This window comes from Hermetia illucens, chromosome 1 (assembly GCF_905115235.1).
Source record: "Hermetia illucens chromosome 1, iHerIll2.2.curated.20191125, whole genome shotgun sequence".
NCBI lineage: Eukaryota > Metazoa > Arthropoda > Insecta > Diptera > Stratiomyidae > Hermetia > Hermetia illucens.
In genome coordinates, this window is record NC_051849.1 from 57,678,219 (window position 1) to 57,697,398 (window position 19,180).

General features: G+C 40.4%; 1 protein-coding gene and 1 long non-coding RNA gene across 2 annotated transcripts in view; one reads left to right on the forward strand and one right to left on the reverse strand.

Annotated features, from left to right (window-relative positions):
- Positions 1 to 8,501: 8,501 nt before the first annotated feature.
- LOC119652247 overlaps positions 8,502 to 19,180 on the reverse strand; it is a 47,150-nt gene continuing 36,471 nt past the window's right edge. Inside the window, exons 2-3 of the long non-coding RNA XR_005249523.1 lie at positions 8,896 to 9,432; positions 8,502 to 8,726 (exon numbers count right to left, since the gene is read on the reverse strand). This is a non-coding gene — a long non-coding RNA (uncharacterized LOC119652247). The remainder of the gene's footprint in view (positions 8,727 to 8,895; positions 9,433 to 19,180) is intronic.
- LOC119652235 overlaps positions 9,425 to 19,180 on the forward strand; it is an 82,727-nt gene continuing 72,971 nt past the window's right edge. The window contains exon 1 of the mRNA XM_038056205.1: positions 9,425 to 10,066. The gene's annotated coding sequence lies outside the window, so the exon portion shown is untranslated. The remainder of the gene's footprint in view (positions 10,067 to 19,180) is intronic.

Consider the following 19,180-nt stretch of genomic DNA (forward strand, 5'->3'; position numbering starts at 1 on the left):
AATAGCTCGATATTTAATATTCTCGCAGAACCCCATAACTGGATCACAAGGACTTTGTACTCCAATTTAAACATAAACCGCTTATTTAAAGGCCAGTGCAGACTCCTTGCTTTAATGGTCATCTGCTGCTTCTTGGCTTCAATATGCCTTTTCCACGTAAGCCGCCAGTTCAAGTACAATCCCAGGTATTTAGCACCACTAGATTGGGGAATTTGGGTTCTATTTAAGTCAATTGGAGGGCAGGTTTCCCGACGGAGTCTGAATATTATATGAGTACATTTCGACTCATTGACTTTGATCTTCCAGGTGTTCGGCAATCCCTCGATTCGATTTAAATGCCGCTATAGGACGGAAGATGCTATTCATCCGTAAACGTAAATGTGACAATATTGCTGCTAGGTGGCATATCTGATATATAGATAAGGTACAGCATAGGTCCTATTACGGTTCCTTACGATACGTCAGCAGTGATGTTGATTGGATTCAAGAATGTTTGTGAAAATTAGCTGGAAGCAGTTTCTTAATTTTGTACACCAGATCTTCGTGCCACACTATCAAATGCCTGTGCTAGGTTCAGAAACACCGCAGAACAATACTTCCTCCCCTCAAAAGCTCCGTTAATTTCCGCCACAATTCTATGAATTTGCTCCATCGTGCTATGCCTCCTGCGAAGGCCAAATTTATGTTGGGGAATAATTTTCCGCCAGCAAGGAAAGGTGCGAGTTTTGCAGGAGGAGGCTCTCGAAAAGCTCTGCTACTACGAATAGTAAACTGATTGGCCGATATGAGATTGCTAGCGTTAAATCTCTCCGTGGGAAGTAACCGAGCTTTATACTACTATTGAATAACTGAGTGAGATACTTGATATACATAGGTAGTAACTCTTTGATCATTTTGCCGGTAATGTTATCAAGTTCAGGAGCCTCCTTCCGATTGACTTTCTGCAGTACGCAATAGAGGACGTCTTTCGTTCTTATACTCGCCTAGCAGGGGGTAATCTGGGTAAAAGTGGATTACTGTCCGAGGAATTTAGTTAAAAATGACACTGCATATAAGTCGTAAACAATACCCCTTTATGGGCATCGTTCCTCGCCAAGTTTCCATTAGTAAGCCTTAATGGTGACACAGTCTGTACAGACCGATTTTGGGTTCCTCTAAAACTGCTCGTGAAGTGCTGGAAGTCACTTTCTGTTTCTGCTTCGTAGCATTTTTTAGCTTCTTGGTGACTTTTGAGAGCTCCTGCTTCAGTCTTGTGGATCGATCGCGGATCGTTTACTCCTTACCAACTGTTGGGTTTCTGATGACGATATTTTCCTGAACCAACCACTACTCTTCAGCGGTGGAGAAAAATGTCGAGCTGCTGCGACGAGGCATTGATTAAATTGCTCGACAACATTGTCGATGTCATGGCAAGTTTTCAGTGAAACTCTGAGATGAGTGTTGATGTATTTCTTGTACTTCAACCTGTTTAAGTTTATTCCTTAGCTAGTGATTACAACAGGGGTGTGATCCGAAGATAAGTCAAAGTTGTCTGTGACGTAAATCTGGTCTCTGCGGATGTTCCATGTAACTATAAAATCAATAAGATCAGGTATTTTGCACAGGTCAGTGGGCCAATACGTAGGCTGCCCTGAAGAAATAACACCAAACTTTTTGGACTTGCTTATGTCTGTCTGTCGAACAGATGTCTACCTTTCGGAGAGATTATTTTTTATCCCCAGTGAGTGTGCATGGCATTATAGTCCCCAGCCGCTAACAATTCCTTTCCAAGAGTGTTGAAGAAATCAGTACACTGTTGTGAAGTAATTTTAAAACTTTGAGGGCAATATACGACTGACAAGGTGATTTCGTCTCTAGCTTCCATTAGGCGGACAGATGTAGCGTGAAGAAATTCCTTGCAATAACTGTTCAGAGTAAAGTGTCTAGGCCGCAATTTGAATTGAATACCAGTTCCACTGTGAGTCCTGTCGTTTAGGTCCTTGATGTCGTAGAACGTATTTACTTGCATCTGGAAGTGGTTATTTTGTGTAAGATGCGTTTCGGAGATCAGCAAATTCTCTATAGAATTGTCGATTCAAACTCTGTACAACTCAAGTTTGTGTTAACTGATGCCATTTGCATTTCAAAGACAGATTCGATCATTATCGATTAGAACTTTTATGCCCAAAGTGTTTTGTTATAACACTCGTTATTATTTTCAAAGTTCCTTCCCAAACAACGTTTGAGTAAAACGTTCTCATTCAAATTTTCAGAAAAAGATTTAATATACTCCTAAAATCTCTAGACTAAGAGCTGGCTTGTGTATCTCTTTCTTCGCCTGCAGGTATTTACACTTTTAATGATCGTTGGCACAACAATCCAATTGGAGCAGGGCCTTGAAGTGTGTTAGAGTACTTCATTCAAAACTGTAATGGTACACTACAGGATTACAGTACCCTATGGAAGGCAATGTGGTCAGCATTGCGCTCGCCCGTGATTATTACCCTGATTTGACTCAGGTACTCATTCACAGCTGAGTCGACTGGTATTCAACGTCAAATCACGATACAAATTCCACTGCCAGAGATTTGAACCGCGACCTTCCGTACGACAACCTTGTGTTCTAACCACTCAGGCACAAATACAGTTTTTTTTTTAATATTTGTAATAACTAATTTCTCAATTTAGCAAGACCTCAAGAGACGATTAGTCCGTATTGACTTTTTTGCTAACTGGGATGGCGGAGGTTTCGGTTTCAATTTGTGAACCGCCTTCCGTAGCATGCGCAAAAATTCGGTCTCTCCAAACCCGCCTCCCTTGTCGAGGACTAGGTTGCCGGGTAATCCTACATTCTCCATGTACACAAGATCAGCAGGTTTGGCAGCAAACTCCCGCACAGCAGCAGAACGAAGGCAAGATCTGGCACCAGGAATCGTCTGATGCCAACGTTCTAGCATCCCATTGCACTGCGGGTGGTATGCGGTTGTCCGCTGGTGTTTGAATCCAAGGAGCTTTTCAAGCTCTGAAAAAAGGGTGGATTCGAATTGCATTCCCTGGTCTGTGATGATTACGGCAAGAACACCAAAGCGCGGAATTTACTCTCGACAGAGGACCTCAGAACACGACTGAACGAAACACTTCCTTACAGAAAGCGGCCGGAATATATAGCTTAGGTCCCTTTAAAGAGATCTCGCAATAGATGGAGAAAAGTAAGCCGAATATGAGAAGCTCCGAGTCCGACTGCAGGCTCTGTAGAACGGCGTTATCCTTCTAGGCCACTGTGATTGGCGAAAAATCGACTGCGGCTGGAATGTTAATCTCAGAGATCCGGGAGAAAACATCAGCGACTAAGTTGGTTTTACGAAAAACATGTTGAATGCCAAAATTGCCGCGGGAACATTTTGTCGCACTTCTGCCTTAAGGCAAAAGTTAAAGGCTGATCGTCCAGGAATACAATGAAAGCACTTAATGCTCATATACCCAGCTACTAATTCACGATCATAGGCACTGTAATTCCGTCGAGCGGGATTCAACTGTTTTGAGAAGAAACCCAATTAGTTGCCAGCTTTGATCTACCCTCTGGTGAAGACCGGCGCCTATTGCGATGTCTGGGAATCCTGTTAAGGGAGTGCCAAGAGGGTAGCGTCTACCAGTTGCTGGTTAGTGATTGCAAACGCGTGGACGGTTTTTAGAGACCACACAAACTCCCGTAAATCTCTAGTCTTACGACTAGACGGAAGGCGTTAAGTAACGCCTGGTGAGGAACGGCTTTGTGTAGGAAACGACGGTAGTAGTTTACCGTGCCCAAAACCCTTCTAAGTCTTTGATAGCGGAAAGCTCGCGATCGTTTACACCTCATGTGGGTGGGGTTGTAAGCCGTCAAGGGTGATGAAATGACCTAGAATATTCACCTGCTACTGGAGAAATCTGCACTTTCCAACGTTAAGGCCATTGTCAAGGAGACGTTGAAAATGCACTCGAAATGTGCCAAATGCTCGGTCTGTGTGCGGGGGGGGGGGACCAGAGAGCATGTTCGCTATCCCTCGAACGCAGAACATTCATCTCCGTCGTCAGTGTGTAAGAACGCCCAATTGATCCCTCAACACTTCTAGGGAACCGCCTTCGGCATATGCTAGTATGGCCTACATGCCGTCCGGCAGTCGTTGGAACCACAAAGGCTTCAAAAGCTCAGACCCAAACTTGCCCCACCCAGCTGCTTCATTTCTCGAAGTGGCTGGTTGCTGATTCAGTTTAGCTGTCACACTTACTGACAGACGCCTGAACTAATCCTTCAATGGGGTGTAGGAGCATCCGCTTATCACGTCGGCGACGAGCGCAACTGACTCGTCCAGGCTGACCAAACATGGTTAAATTAAGCGGCGTCCGTTGTGACGCCGGCCAGCTCGAATTGCGCCTCCAACGCCGGATGATGATCATTTTAAAGAAAAAATGTAAAAGGCATTTTAACGTCCGGACTAGGAACAGAAACTAGGAATATTAAAAAAATATTGAAAGCTGAATATTTGGTGCCTTGTTAAACCTTTTTTTTTTAAATTGTTGGGGGTTTTTCAAGGCTTCTTTAATGAATGGAACGACTACTGAATGGATCGCAATTATCCTAGTTTGCGGACCGTAGATATACCGTTGGGACAGGTAAATTCGCACTTCATTACGGCGGTCGACATAAACCTTAACATACGACAGTTTACCTGTTTAATACTGTAATTTCCGAACTGCTTTAAATATTAAACAAGTCGGGAAGCCGGAAGCTTCACGCTTCAGGTATAAAAGATTTTGTGTTTTCCTAAGTGAGGAGCATAACGTAGTTCTCAATTGACCGATAGCATTGACCCGAGATAATTAAATCAGCTCTGGGGTACTGCCATTGCCAGAACTCAGCGATTCAAATATCTCGAGTCGATGCTATCAGCCAATGGAGAACTGCATAATGAAATTGCTTCACGCATTAACGCAACCTGGATGAAGTGGCATTCCACAACTGATGTTCTTTGTGATCGACGTATCAGCGCACGTCCCAAATCTAAAATTTACCGCAATGTCGTCCGTCTGCCGCTCTCTTTTGTTCTGAGTGTTGACAGACTATAAAGGACAATGAACGGCGTTTTGCGATAATGGGGACGAAGATGTTGCATTGCACTGGTGGCGTAACACGTTTTGATCACATCTGAAATGAGCATATCCGCGATCGACATGGGTTTGCACCGATCGTGTAAAAACTGCGAGAGAGGTGTTTTTGATGGTGTGGTCACGTAATTCACGCTAACGAGAATTTAATAACCAGTTTTGGTCAGAACATCGAAGTCAATGGTAAGCAACCAAAAAGCCGACCAAAACAATGGTAGCTTGATATACTGGATGGGGATTTAAAGGTCTCGCGATTACATCCTGATCAGGCATTTGATAAAATAAAATGACGAAACCGATCACGACGAGCCGACCCTGCTTGTGAACTGAAGGCTGAAGAAAAAGAAAAAGATGTGAGGAGCGACGAGTGCACGACAGCTCCGTGTAATATAACTAAAAATCCCATTGCCCTCTATTTTCTAGAAAGCGATTTAAATAAATCATTTGATGGAAAGCCTTGTATTGATAATAGTCAACCTCACAAGCTTCACACTCTGAGTTTAATGTTATTAGCAAATGCCAATTTTAACCATCAAATATAAAAAGGGCTAGGGAGAATTAGATTCTTCTTGAATTCAATTTTAATATTTCCCTCGAATGTCAATTATTCTCGTTAATTATGACGTCAGCATCTTATTTGTATGGCTTAGGAGGCTGTTAGTCAGCACGAAATTGATAAGTTTGAACTTCTATAACTTTGACACTTATAGTTGGATTTTCATGCAACTTGACATGTGTATGCTCCCTAATGTCGGTTCAAAATTTAGTACACTTGGCATGAACTTAAGGGGAGTTTTCTAGTCAATTTCTAAAAGTTGATAATATACTATTAGTAAATTTATTTGAGCAGATACCGGAGTGGGACATCTCTCGAAGATTAGATTTCACCAGTGTTTAACACAAAACCTTATAAAGGGCTGCAGATAAATAGATTCTTCATAAATGCGACTTTAATATTTCACGCGAATGTCAATTATTCCGGTTAATCATGACGCCAGCATCTGATTTGCATGGCTTTGGAAGCAGTAAATTCGCGCGAAATCGCTAAGTTTGAACTGCTATAAGTCTGGCGTTAATGGCCAGATTTCCACGAAATTCAGCAGGTATACTGTGAGCGTCAAAAATAAGTAAACACTTAATTTTTTCGTATTTAAGCTTTAATTTCATAGCAGTTACTGATAAAAATTAACATGCTTCATCACCGGTTAAAAGTATTATATAATAGAAGTTTAAATCTGAAAAAAAGTTAAACAAAACAAAATACCGTTTCAAAAAATTATTAATGCTTCAAAATACTGCTGATTTTACGCGTCAAAAGAAAGTATATAGAATTTACTTCTCTAAGAAATAATATCCAATAATTAATTAGAAATAATTTTTAATATTTAGTTTGTTTTCCATGTGACTTTAGAACAGCATTCAGTCTTTTAGGCATTGATTTGACAAGATATCTGGAGAAATGTTGTTCCATTCTTCGATTAAATCCCTTTTTAGGTCGTCCTTGTTGGAAATGCTTCTTTGTCTGATTTTCCTGTCAAGGTGCTCCCACAAATGCTCGATAGGATTAAGGTCTGGGGACTGCGGTGGGTGATCAAGGGTTTTTGGCGTTCGGTATAACAACCATTCCTTAACAATGTGGGACGTATGTTTCGGATCGTTATCGTGCTGAAAGATCCAGTTTCCCGACAGCCCCAATTTGTCAGCACTAGGAGTGATATTGTCCCTCAGTATATTTAAATAGTCTATTTTAGTCATTTTAGACTCGATGAAAACTAGATTTCCAACTCCGGATGCTGCCATACATCCCCAGACCATAACTGAGCCTCCACCGTGCTTTATGGTGCTTGTAACGCACTTGTCGAGAAATGCTTCATTTTTCGCTCGCCATATTTTTGGTGGCTTTTTCGCCCCAAATATTTCAAATTTACTCTCATCGGAGTATAAAATGTTTTCCCAAAAGTTTGGAGTCTCATTTTGGTACTTTCTGGCGAATTTTATACGCTTCTTTTGATTCGCTTTAGAAATATAGGGTTTCTTACGTGGCACTCTGCCATGTAGACCATTTTTGTGGAGCGCTCTTCGAATTGTGCTTGCACTCACTGATTTGCCTGAAGTCTCAGCTATTTTCTTTGATATGTTTACTGCACTTGAAACTGGATTATTCCTTACTTCTCGTACAATTGTCCGCACTTCGGAGTCAGTAAGCTTCTTAGGTCGCCCAGACCACGGTAAATTTTCAATAGTATGACGGGTCGTATATTTATCTATAATTTTTTTTATCGTACAATAATTCCTTCTAACGATTTTTCCAATTTCACGCAAAGATTTCTTTTCTTTATGTAAATCTAAAATTATTTTTCGTGTTTCGTTTGTGGTTTGCTTACCCATTATCTTAAATGTTATACTTTTGCACTTATTCAAACAAAAACAAAGAAAATCTACGAAAAATATTAGTGCACTATATTTGCTTACTTCACTTATAAACAGTTTCAAAGAAATTTGTGTGATTCCCGGAAATAATTAAAAACAAAACGAGAAGTGTTGTCACCGTATACTTTCTTTTGACGCGTAAATTCATGAGTATTTTAAGACAAGATGAATTATTTTTGAAAATGTTTTGTTTTGTTTAAGTGTTTGTGCTGACATAAACTTCCATTATATGAACCTTTCAAGCTATGATAAAACATTTTAATATCTATCAATAAACATTGTGCAATAAAAGTTTAAATACAAAAAAGATGGGTGTTTACTTATTTTTGACGCTCACAGTATATGAAGTATTTTTCGCTATGCTGGTACAAAGTCCTAGGATGAATTTAAGGGGAGTTTTCAGTAAATTTCTAAAAAGTAGTAATATACTATTAGAAAGTTTATTTGAGCAGATATCGGAATGGGACATTTTGACGCCTAAATTTCATCTAAGCGCAGCACCCTGATTTTTTCCGGTTTTTTAGGCTGGGTAGTTTCCGAAAATGAGTCCTGTCTCACTTTAAGTGCGTACATTTTGAGTTCTTACTCACGCACTTTGCAATTGGAAAGTTTTAACGCAATCTAACTATTATTAGCAAAGTTATTGAAAGTCACAGCATTGCATGTCACGTGAATTTCTTGCGTCCTAGGGTGTATATGACGTCATCATTATATGTATAAACGGCGAGGACCATGGAGACACTTTCGCTTTTCTTTTTAGTTATTTGAATATCAATATCTATTACTTAAGACAGACATGTATGTGTATACGTATATGCCAATTAAATTTGCGGGTAGTGTTCAATAAGATGACCTGTACGGATATGTGCTTTCGTCCACAGAGTAAAGTGGAAATGCGTAAATATGTGTAAGATCAATTTTGTACACCATATAGTATTTATGTCTTTAATTTGTATACGCATATTTTGTTTGGCAACATATGACGAAATATTTTGCATCCTTAGTTACATATATACGGATGAAAAAACGTGCCTAGGGAGTTGCTCACATTAGATGAACACAAAATCTTTATACATGAAGCGTCCGGTATCCCGACTTGTTTAATTTTGAAGTAGAAAGTCCTGCCTTCCTGTATAGTTGAAAAGTCCTTTGTGGAAATTCTTACTGGACATCTAGAAGGAAATCAAAAAAATCGAAAGACAGTGGTATTATACATTCATACAAGATTAGCGAGTAAGTTCCCTCTGCTACCGGCAGAAAAAGCGATCATCATAGTATCCAAAAGGATCTGAGGCAGCTTCCTTCATAAAAGAACTATTATGAATACAAACCCTTTTATACCTGAAGTATTTCTGTAGTTTATGCTCTTTGAATTTAATTTCGATGATTAAAAAGTATATGAAAAATATGGTTAAAACGGTGAGGCCAACCGCTTGGACAGTCTCCACACTTTATAGATAAGATTGTTGGAAAAGCGACTATAGCTTGCGCTACCCAAGCAAGCTTTTCTTCGCGATTCTCTCCAAGAAGCGCGTACTATTTGAAGTCACTGTTGCGCTTGCGTTTTCCGTTTTTAATCACGTCAGCAACGAAGCGAATCTACTTTGGTTCTATAGGTTAGATCCCCTCGTTCTCGGATACCACTCAGTCTGAGAGACGCACTGGTTCTGAGCGCTCCGTGTGGACGATAGATAAACTGGAATTTTCTTTTCCGCGAAATCACTGGAAGTGCTGCGGCCCCTTATATCTGAAAGAGGTACGAGCGGCGGCCGTGCTCTCCATGAAGAATGTTGTACAACGTGATCACGGTTTGATGTAGCGTGGAACTGCGGGGTATTGTTGTATAGTGTGTAGATCGTCCATCCGTCTTAAAGGAATCTAAGAGAAAAGAAAGATCATGAATGCCGCATTCAAACTGGTCATGGAAAAAGATAAAAGATATTGGATTTTGGGACTTGGTTAATGGGTAGAGGTACGATCGCTTCCACCACCGCCACCGTGAGCGACACGATCCCATGGTTTGTTGTGGATTTTACTGAGCACTGGTTAGTGTTAGCGTGCTTTCCGAGTTAGACACGTTTACGTGGAAACTAATTCGCTTCTTAATCAATAACAATTTAATTCGTGCGTCGCGTGCCCTACTAATTCCTAATTCAAACTGTGTTCATTTCCCTGAGATAATCACTTTAGTGACTTAATTTAACATTGTTTTTGTGAACTCATTTACGGTGCGTGCGGAGGGCGCCAAGTGGTTTCGAATTTGCTAGGAGAGCCTCACCTGGACGGGATATATGATCTTAGACCGGATTAAGTGTTTGATCTTATCAAATTTCACCTGCGCATTACCGCGAGTGTTAATAGAGTTCTTTCCTTGCGACTGTGAAGTGTTGCTGCTAGCAGCTCGCGTTACCAAGAGGAGTGAGGTAATAAAGCTGATCTTGCAGACCACGTCTTCACACTACGTTGCGCCACTGTAGAACCTGCAGAACGCTGAAACTTGAATCTTTTTAAGGTTAGTTCAAACACGTCCGGAATTCCTGAAATATTTCAATTGTTGTTATTTTTTCTTGTGCCCATACACACTGGCGGATCGCGACCCATACGCGGTGGAATGAAAATGAGAAGAAAAACTGAAACGGGTTCAATGGTTTTCTTGTTTATTCACTCCCATTGACCACTGTTCCGTGTTATTTTTTCTTGTCAAGGTATAAATCCGTGATCCATTTTCCGATTGATGTGGAAAAAATAAACCATTTTTTTCGTAATTTGACTTGGTAAATGGAAATCTCCGAGTTAGTTTACATCATTTTAATCGGACCAGAAAATATTGAGTTCACATGCGGTAATCAAGCTAAAATTTAGCGATAACAGTTATTTATTTTGGCTTTCAAATTAACGTATACGGTCTGCTATTTATTTATAGTCGTGTTTATACATACATACATTTGTATCTGAAAAGTTTTAATGCCGCCAACTGCAAATATTGTTTTTGGGATTATGGATTTTCTTTTGGCCAGGGCTTCCCAAAACAGTATGAGAAGAAGTTTATTGCTCTGGATCTTGGAATAGACAAAACCGGCTATGCCCGGAATTCATTCGGCGACGAGTGAAATGAAGCCAAATATGAATATCTGACCATAGAAGGAGTACAAGATTTATTCATAGAAAAGTATACATCGTAATAGTTATCATCATATTAGCAATGACTCACCTTCTTTTTCGAAGGTCTGTGTAAAATAAAACCTTTACAGACTGTCTACCTGTGTGTCTATTTTATTGCAGTTTTTCTTAAATACGGGTAATAATGCCCCTTACCGTATCCCAAATTTCTAGGGACTCCAAGATCATGGGCATAGCCAGTGAGTGAGGCTTCCCGCGACCTCAATACACAGCAAGTGGTCATACATGGCGTTCCAAAGTAATGAACCTTGTACAGATCCTTCCTTCTTCACTAAATTTTTGCGTGAAAACAAGATTACTACTATACGATTCAACGATGCCATTTAGCCCAAAAATTCCTTTGCGGAATTGTTTAGAGTAAGGGAGGGATCCTAAGTCCACAACCACTTGTTGTTGCACAGGACCAAATGGAGAGCAACTTAATCCCACATCTCTTTGGTCCACGAATCCCTCGTTTGAGGCATGGCATGCAAGCATTAAAAAATTATAGGACAAACGGTTTCGTCCAGGGCAAAGGCAACTCGTCAGACGCTGTCTCACCTCTGCCCTGGGAGTAGCGTGGCCATGAGTATCACTCACTCACTTATCCTAAGCAATTAAATTTAGCTTTAGCCTAGTTTAGGCTCAAACTATTGGCGGTTTCTATTGGATATAATTCGCACTCTTGGCGTGTTTTCCAAATAAAAAGGAGCGTTTTCCATCTGATGCCACTTACGGTCACGCTGCTCCCAGGGCAGAGGTGAGGCAGCATCTGACGAGTTGCCTCTGCCCTCGACGAAACCGTTTGTCGTATATTTTTTTCCTTTTCGGAAGTTTCTTTGCCACATTTCTGTAAACTATCTTTGATTGTGTGTGGCTTTCCCGTTTCGCCCGGTGACTTCTGGAACAGAAGGTATTAGGCGCGATACAAAACTGTATCAGACGACCTTTCGCCCCTTTAAATATTCCCAGTCATCATCATCACCGGCGCAACAACCGGTATCCGGTCTAGGCCTGGCTTAATAAGGAACTCCAGACATCCCGGTTTTGCGCCGAGGTCCACCAATTCGATATCTCTATAAGCTGTCTGGCGTCCTGACCTACGCCATCGCGCCATCTCAGGCAGGGTCTGCCTCGTCTTCTTTTTCTACCATAGATATTGCCCTTATACACGGGTGGGATCATCCTCATCCATACGGGTTAAGGGACCCGCCCACCGTAACCTATTGAGCCAGATTTTATCCAGAACCTGACAGTCATGGTATCGCTCGTAGAAAAAGTAGTTATCGTTCCGATGCTTGTAGTTCTTCTAAATAAAAATAAAACAAGGTAGCTTTCTCCTACTACAATATATTTTAATAGTTAGTAAATACGTATTTCGAGAGCTCTTTAACCGTGCTGATGTGTCCTAGAAACAGGGCTTGCACCCATTCTGGTCATAACCACTTTTACAAAGTTTCCGCCACCAAGAGGTTACAATATGGTAACCAATTTTATGTGCGCTTTGTAAAAAGTTGAGAACCGAGTCACGCTCGTTTTTGTCGGCATACAGATTCGATTCCAGAGATCAATGTCCGATAGCCGATCTGGAAATTGCTCCCTGAGAGCATCCCACAGACTCGGTCAACTAACCTATACGTTAGACTATTGATATTTCCAACACCTACCCTTCGCGTCTCTGATGGACAACATATGCGCGTGCTTCATGAGGAGCACAAAATTCAATACTTCGCCCCAGAAAAGAAATTTGTCGATAGGGCTCGAACTTTCTGACAGTTGGATTACTCTGGCAGAGAACAGTGCGGAGGAGAGGGAATCAGAGAGCTTAGAAAATTGCAGAGGGACACAACGGTGGCAACCTATCCACAAGAAAAATTGTTGCACACAGGGAGATGGAAATGTAAAACACTCTTAAAATTAATTAAACAAATAGATTGTCAGTTGTTTATATACAGGTAGGGAAGGGCGCTCCTCAGAGACTCTACTCTAACAGGTGGGTTAGAAATGAAACTTTTCTTCGTGTAGTAGTAATTTATAAGATGAAGTGAAGTACACATAATACCTAACAGAGAACAAAGTTGAATAACTATTATATCTCCATCCAATACCTTAAAACGAAGCCGGAATAAGCTATCCTTACTTTCTGGAAATCCAGCCAATGGTGGGCCCACATTGGTAATGAACGTGAAGCTATCCTTTGATACTGGCGGACATGGTCAAATTTCCCCATTTTTTCTGTTTTTCCGATAGTTTTTCCCTCCTGATTAGACATAGCCCATTGACTAGGCGATGCAAAATTTCCCACTTATGGTTTTAAACAAAAACTCTCGATTGTTACTTCATTAAACAAGTCTTAGTTTTAATATTGGTGCTTGAATTTTCAGATTTTGGAAAAAACAGCGAAGGCGGATTTAACTCGTTAATACCTCGACATGAAGGTCGATGTCACCGTCGCCAGAAGCGCCACTACCTAGATACACCGATTTTTCGTAACTACATGCTCTGTCTAGTGATATAGGTAGGAACAGTGCGATGAACTGACCTACTAAGAACTACGGTTTTGTTGGTATTTATCTTCAGTCCGATCCCCTCCGGAAATTCAGAGCTATTTGCTCAAGATACTTGGCAGATGTTTGTGGGAAGAAAAAATGTTACATTTAATTCAATTCCGTGCAATTTCACTTTGAATTTCAAACTTAATAAGCAAGAAATTTCCCCGAGGTCTTACTTTTACACAATACGTGATATTTTGGTTATCGTATGACGCTTTAATAAAATCTATTACTTTTTTGAGGATACCTCTCCTGCATGGGGTACATCACATATATACACTCCCAGCTCATGTTATCGCAAATTTTCTCGAAGTCGATGACAAGTAGTTGAGGTGGTTTTCTAAACTTCGCATAAAGCTCCATGATAACCCGAAAGGTGCTAATGTGGCCAGTGCACAAGGCTCAAGAGGAGATAAAATTTTCAAGAGATTTCAATTTTCAACCAATATCGTGTGTGTGAGGCTAAGTGCACAAAAGTTTCCTCAACTAGATTTTACGGTGCTACCGTCGGTTTAAATTCTTTCAAGAATAAAGAGTCGCAGATTTAAACCTATGTAGGATTATAGTTGAGTTGATCCCTACTTTCCTTCTATTTTTCGTTGATGTTGGTAACCAGTTCGTATGTTTAGCGACTTTTTCTCGATCGTTCATATCAATCTCGCCTCCTCATTGGCGACTCCTCTTCCACGTGCCAATTAGAAAAACTAGGTCCACTATAGATATGTGCCATCTCATCGGCCAGAAAATCGATCGGCATCAAGCTAGCAACAGCTTAAACCGCATCCTTCGGGCCCTAAATGTGCAACATACTTTTATGACAGTTCTTCTATAAACCGTGTTCACCTTTTGAGTATTGTCCATGATTTGAAGTGTAACTTCCTAAGTCGACGCCGCGTTGTTGCCTGAAGTTTATCACTCTGACTTTAAAATGTCTATAAGTGCACCGTAGCTTCCGATATTTGGCACCATACTTGCTAGAGCCATTAAATACATTGGGGGAAGCATGTTGCAAATGTTGAGCATATATCATCATTTCAAAGTATCGGACTTACTTTCGCACTCTGATGCGAGCAAATGTCTCCTTATGACGTTTTATGGCTACTACTGCTTCCTTGTTATATCTTGATAGTATCAGTCGAAGTTTTCACTGTACAGTGACTTTAATGATGATTGTTTTGAACGAGTACTCCGTTCGCAAGATATTGTACAAACACAATCACTGTTATATTGTTGGTGTAATTCACTATCGCGGCCTTCTCGGAACGTTAAAGATATAATCGTAAATGATATTCTGCAATAGTGAGCCGAACACAGAAACCTGTGAATGATGGATCACCAATACTGGTGTTTCAATGATGGAGAAAAGCTTCCATTCAACAGCAAGCCACGAACAACTCCAAAAATATGTTCATCCTCCACCAAATGACCAGTTTAAGAACTTTATCTAATATTCCGTCGAGGCCCCGCGCTTTGTTGTCCCCAACGTTGCAAATCTTCATGTTTCGTTGTATGTCTTTACCTTCTGGTCAATTCGAGCTACTATTCTCTGAGGTGCTAGCTTAGAAAGGTAACACGCCGATCGAACGCCAGGCAATTTATTTTTCTACTAACAGTAGGGTCTTCTATTAGGGTATGCTTGTCGTCTCCGCATTCATGAGTTGCACTGCATTTCGATGCACTCCGTTATATGCAGGTGCCTCTTTGGGGGAGTATCTGGTATGGTATCCTGGTCCAACCTCTCCTTATAAATGGTGGCTCGAATACTGTTTTCGGGAACCAATCTGACGCCTTCCTTATTTTTGAAGCGCCAAGGCATATCGTAGGCTAGTCAAGGATTATCAAAAGTTGAGCCTATAATCCAATCAGAGCCTCCTTTCCAGTAGATAACTGCACGAAAGTTTCCAGCAAAGAGCGTTAACGCAGGAATAACTTTCTCATTCTTATTATGTTCTCAAACATCCGCCATTGTATGATTTGAAGGATAGTAGCGGCCATTGATGTATACATATGTATATATATTTGACTAGAAAAAGCCAACTGCAGACTTCCCCACAAATTTTGCCATTTGTATGGCTTACTTGCCGCACACCTAAAATTTTTACGGAATTCGCTTACTCTGGCAATTCGAAACCATCTCTTCGAAAAGATATACATTTTAACGACACGGGTAACGCATTCAATACGGACTTACCTATGCCGGGGAGCCTATAGGCTGCCTCCGTTAGTAGTAGTATGACTACTTTCTATATACCACTATGCACCTTCCTAAGATTGGTAATAGACGCAATTTGTAGCTCCTGCAGTTTGAATTGCTCAAATAAGCGAATATGTTCTCCCGCCTTGAAAGCGGCCTCGTCTAGATCCTACCTGAATGGAGATCTCATGTTTTTGAGCATACCACGAAATTCTTTTGAATGATATTTCGCTCCAGGTTTTTAAGATTGGGATTAGCTTCAGTGTGCTCAGCCTGTGCTTGAAATGCAAAGTTGCTTTCTAAACACCTTTTCTCTGTGCCATTGCTTTATTAATATGGATAGCAGTATTGAGTAGCTTTTGGAAAGCCATGGGGGTGAGTAAGCTCAATAACCCTCCATATCAGATCAGAGCTCTGTTTAACCTAATTTGTTATTTATCAAAAAGTAAGACTTTGTAAATGCCTGGCTTTTCCCAACTTCTAAGCCGTAAACTCAACATCACAAATCACAGCTTCAGATACAACTTCAATGAGTTGGAAATTCTCTTTTAAACCCCCGTTCTTATAGTATGAGTAAGCAATTCCATATAGTCTTCGAAATAATTCGTGTGCAACGTCTGGGATGTAATTCCAATAAGCTCGAAATTGTCTACTAATTTCGTAATGACGGTGCCTAACTAAGCGAGTTTGCACCAACTTTGGGAATCGCTGCCACTTTATTTATCAAGAGATTACTTGTTTAATTTTCCAACGCCAGATTAGAAGTACACAAACCGACGGCAGATAATGGAAATTATCTTGCACTAAATTTCTGCCAGTCACAGAAAATCACGGTGCCCCAAAAGGTGATTTTTTACGAGTAATCCAACGATTTATGCTGACGATTATTTGATATTTCTTGAAAGAAAATCCAATATCCAACCGGTCTAGGAATTCTCGTTGGAAACGTAATAAATTACGATAGTACGGTGATGACCAGCTCAATGTTTGGTAGCAGCATGATTGGCATCGAGTGGAAAGGTGTTTGAAACATGATAGAAAGTTTTTGACTGCGAAGAGAGAGCATAATATTTATAATGCACGGACCTGCTGTAAGGCATTTATGAGTATACGCATGTACGGTACCAACCAATTACATGTAGAATGTATCTACGTACGTTAGATACTTGTTGCACAAGAAACGAGTTAGCTGAAAGCTCGTTTTGGCCCCAACAATGGCTAATAAAATGCGTCTATTGGTATCTCTACTGTTTTACTGGCTATGAATAGGCCCAGTAATGATTTTGCGGAACCTTATAGCGAAAATATTTATATGACGTTCTCAACGACCCCTTGTTGTAGCGAGGAGTCGAACAGAATTGATTGAATTGGCTTGAAGAATTATCCTAGCGGTCGTATCAATTACAGACTTTGAGCAGACATTGTTTCGTTGGTAACGGTTTCAACGATTGATCGAATAAGGGCATAACCTCTGTAGGGTATTTACTGCACATTATCTGAACGCTTAACTTATCTTATTAACAAAACTGAGATAAATTATACTTAATTCTTCTGTTCATACCTTATTAAACAAATTTCCTGCAGACAAATAATACAGCACGCAAGACGCAGACAAACAGATAAGAAATATTTGAAGCTCTATGCGTTCTAAATAAAGAAAAGCGATGTTAATTCAGGCCTCATTTGATGGTATTAAGTTCCTTTAACATTCGACCCTAATTGCTAGGTAAACAGATCATGTGGAATTTTAGAAAGTGAAGGGTATGCATACATATGTGTACATTTGAGGTGAGTGCCAGAGGGAATGATTTACATATCATCTACATTCATGCGATCGAAGTGGCTGCAATGATTAAAAATGTTTAAAAATTGGATTAGGTAGTAGTGATTAAAGGTATATTAGTTAGGAATATGCAGAATCATTGTGGTTTCTGTGTCTATCATTTCTCCTCATAACTCCAGTGATGAACACTTTTCTTGTGCTTCTGGCCTATGTATCAAATCCTTGGTTCGATTACTATTTGAGAAATTTGCTTTGCGGCTCCAGGAATCACGCGGACGAATGAATCTCTAGTAGTTGTATGCAGGATTCCTACAATCAGACGGGCTCCATTCTGTAAATGATGGTTTTCCTTCTCCGGGGCTAGATAGGTCCGCCAGTACTTAAGTGCAGCTGCACTGAAGTGATTGGACCTAGCCAATTCGGATGACTTATCTGATCACCTCAGCATCTACGTTCATTAGAAATGGCACCCAATTTAGGGCCCACCGTTTGTTAAGTTTCCGAACAGCCTGATTCCCAAATCTGATCGAAATACATAAGTTTTTCAATTTTCTTCTCGGCTAGGCTTCATGTTCACTTGGCCTCGTCTTCTAAATTTTGAGTTACGCGATTTCACCGTGAAACAAGTATTCCTATCTGAGTGTAATTATGCGGTATTTCCAGCGATTAGTTATTTAAAATAATAAAAAACTTGTTGTTTCTTTTTCGCAAATACCGATATTTCGGGAACCACTTATGAAGGGAATAAGTGGTTCCAGAAATATCGGTATTTGCAAGAATAAATATCTACATCAGAGAAAAAGAAATAACAAGTTTTTTTATTATTTCAAAGTATTCCTAAGTCCCATTCCTATCCCTGCTTGTAGAGTTTTCCTCCCTGTTTCCACGTTACCATACCGTGTAATTTTCTGGTGTTCGTTTTAAAACTAATAGCCTCGTAGGAAATTGCCTTCCAGAAAAATCTGGCTTTATGGGCATTCTGATACCCCTACCTGTGTTCGCCATTATTTTTCCTTCGTCGGCTGAAGTGAAAGTTCGATGGAATACGAAGGCAATTGGATATAGCTGTGCTTATTTTCATCAATGCTGCACCATAACTTGGTTCTCTGATTGCAAACGAGAGAAACAAATTTTGGGTTTAAATGACACTCTGTCATGTATGAGATTTACGGATAGAGTGATACAGCGTTAAAAACTTGGAGGAGTCCTCATCTATTCTTCCCGGCAGAGGTAAGAACAATATTTGTTGATCTACTTCAACAATCACGGTAACTATTACTGTAGCACAAAAGCTATATATGGAATTTCTGACGTGCAATTAGCAAATCTTGTGGGCAGGCATTAAGCCTAAAGAGAGAGTCGGGCGTGATAAGGTAGGGAGGGTATGGTGATGATTTCCCCAGGACCCAGGATTTTCTCAGGCAGCCATAATAGCGACTTTACTGAAATAAACGGATAATATAAGGTTAAAAACGTCCCATCCATTAGAGTCCAGAAGTTGCGCTTTGAGGTCTGGAATTGCCATACAGTATGCAGACGTCCTTTATAAGCCTATTATTTTGGATTGCCTTTTTAAATTTTTTTAAGAATCTTGCAGTATCTAGCTGCGTTGATGGTGTCGTCCGGCAGACGGATCCCAACATTTTTTTCGGCTCAAATTATGGTGTTGAATTGTTTTGGCGCAGGGTAAAAAGGTGTGCCGCCACTGTTCAAATTTTTGGTTTCTGACGCTTCAAGTGTGTAGTGTCTAACCCTCATAAACAGTTTTGACCTCATTCAAAGTCTGAATTGGAGTTTTACCTTTCGTAAAGAAGTGGCGGATGACTGCGCGGATTTCTCACTTGGCGGAAAATCGGATCGACATTTTTCGGAATAGATGATCCTGAATTAGGAGTTTTCAACATACTAACTTCGAATTGGGCTCTCTTTCTAAAGGTG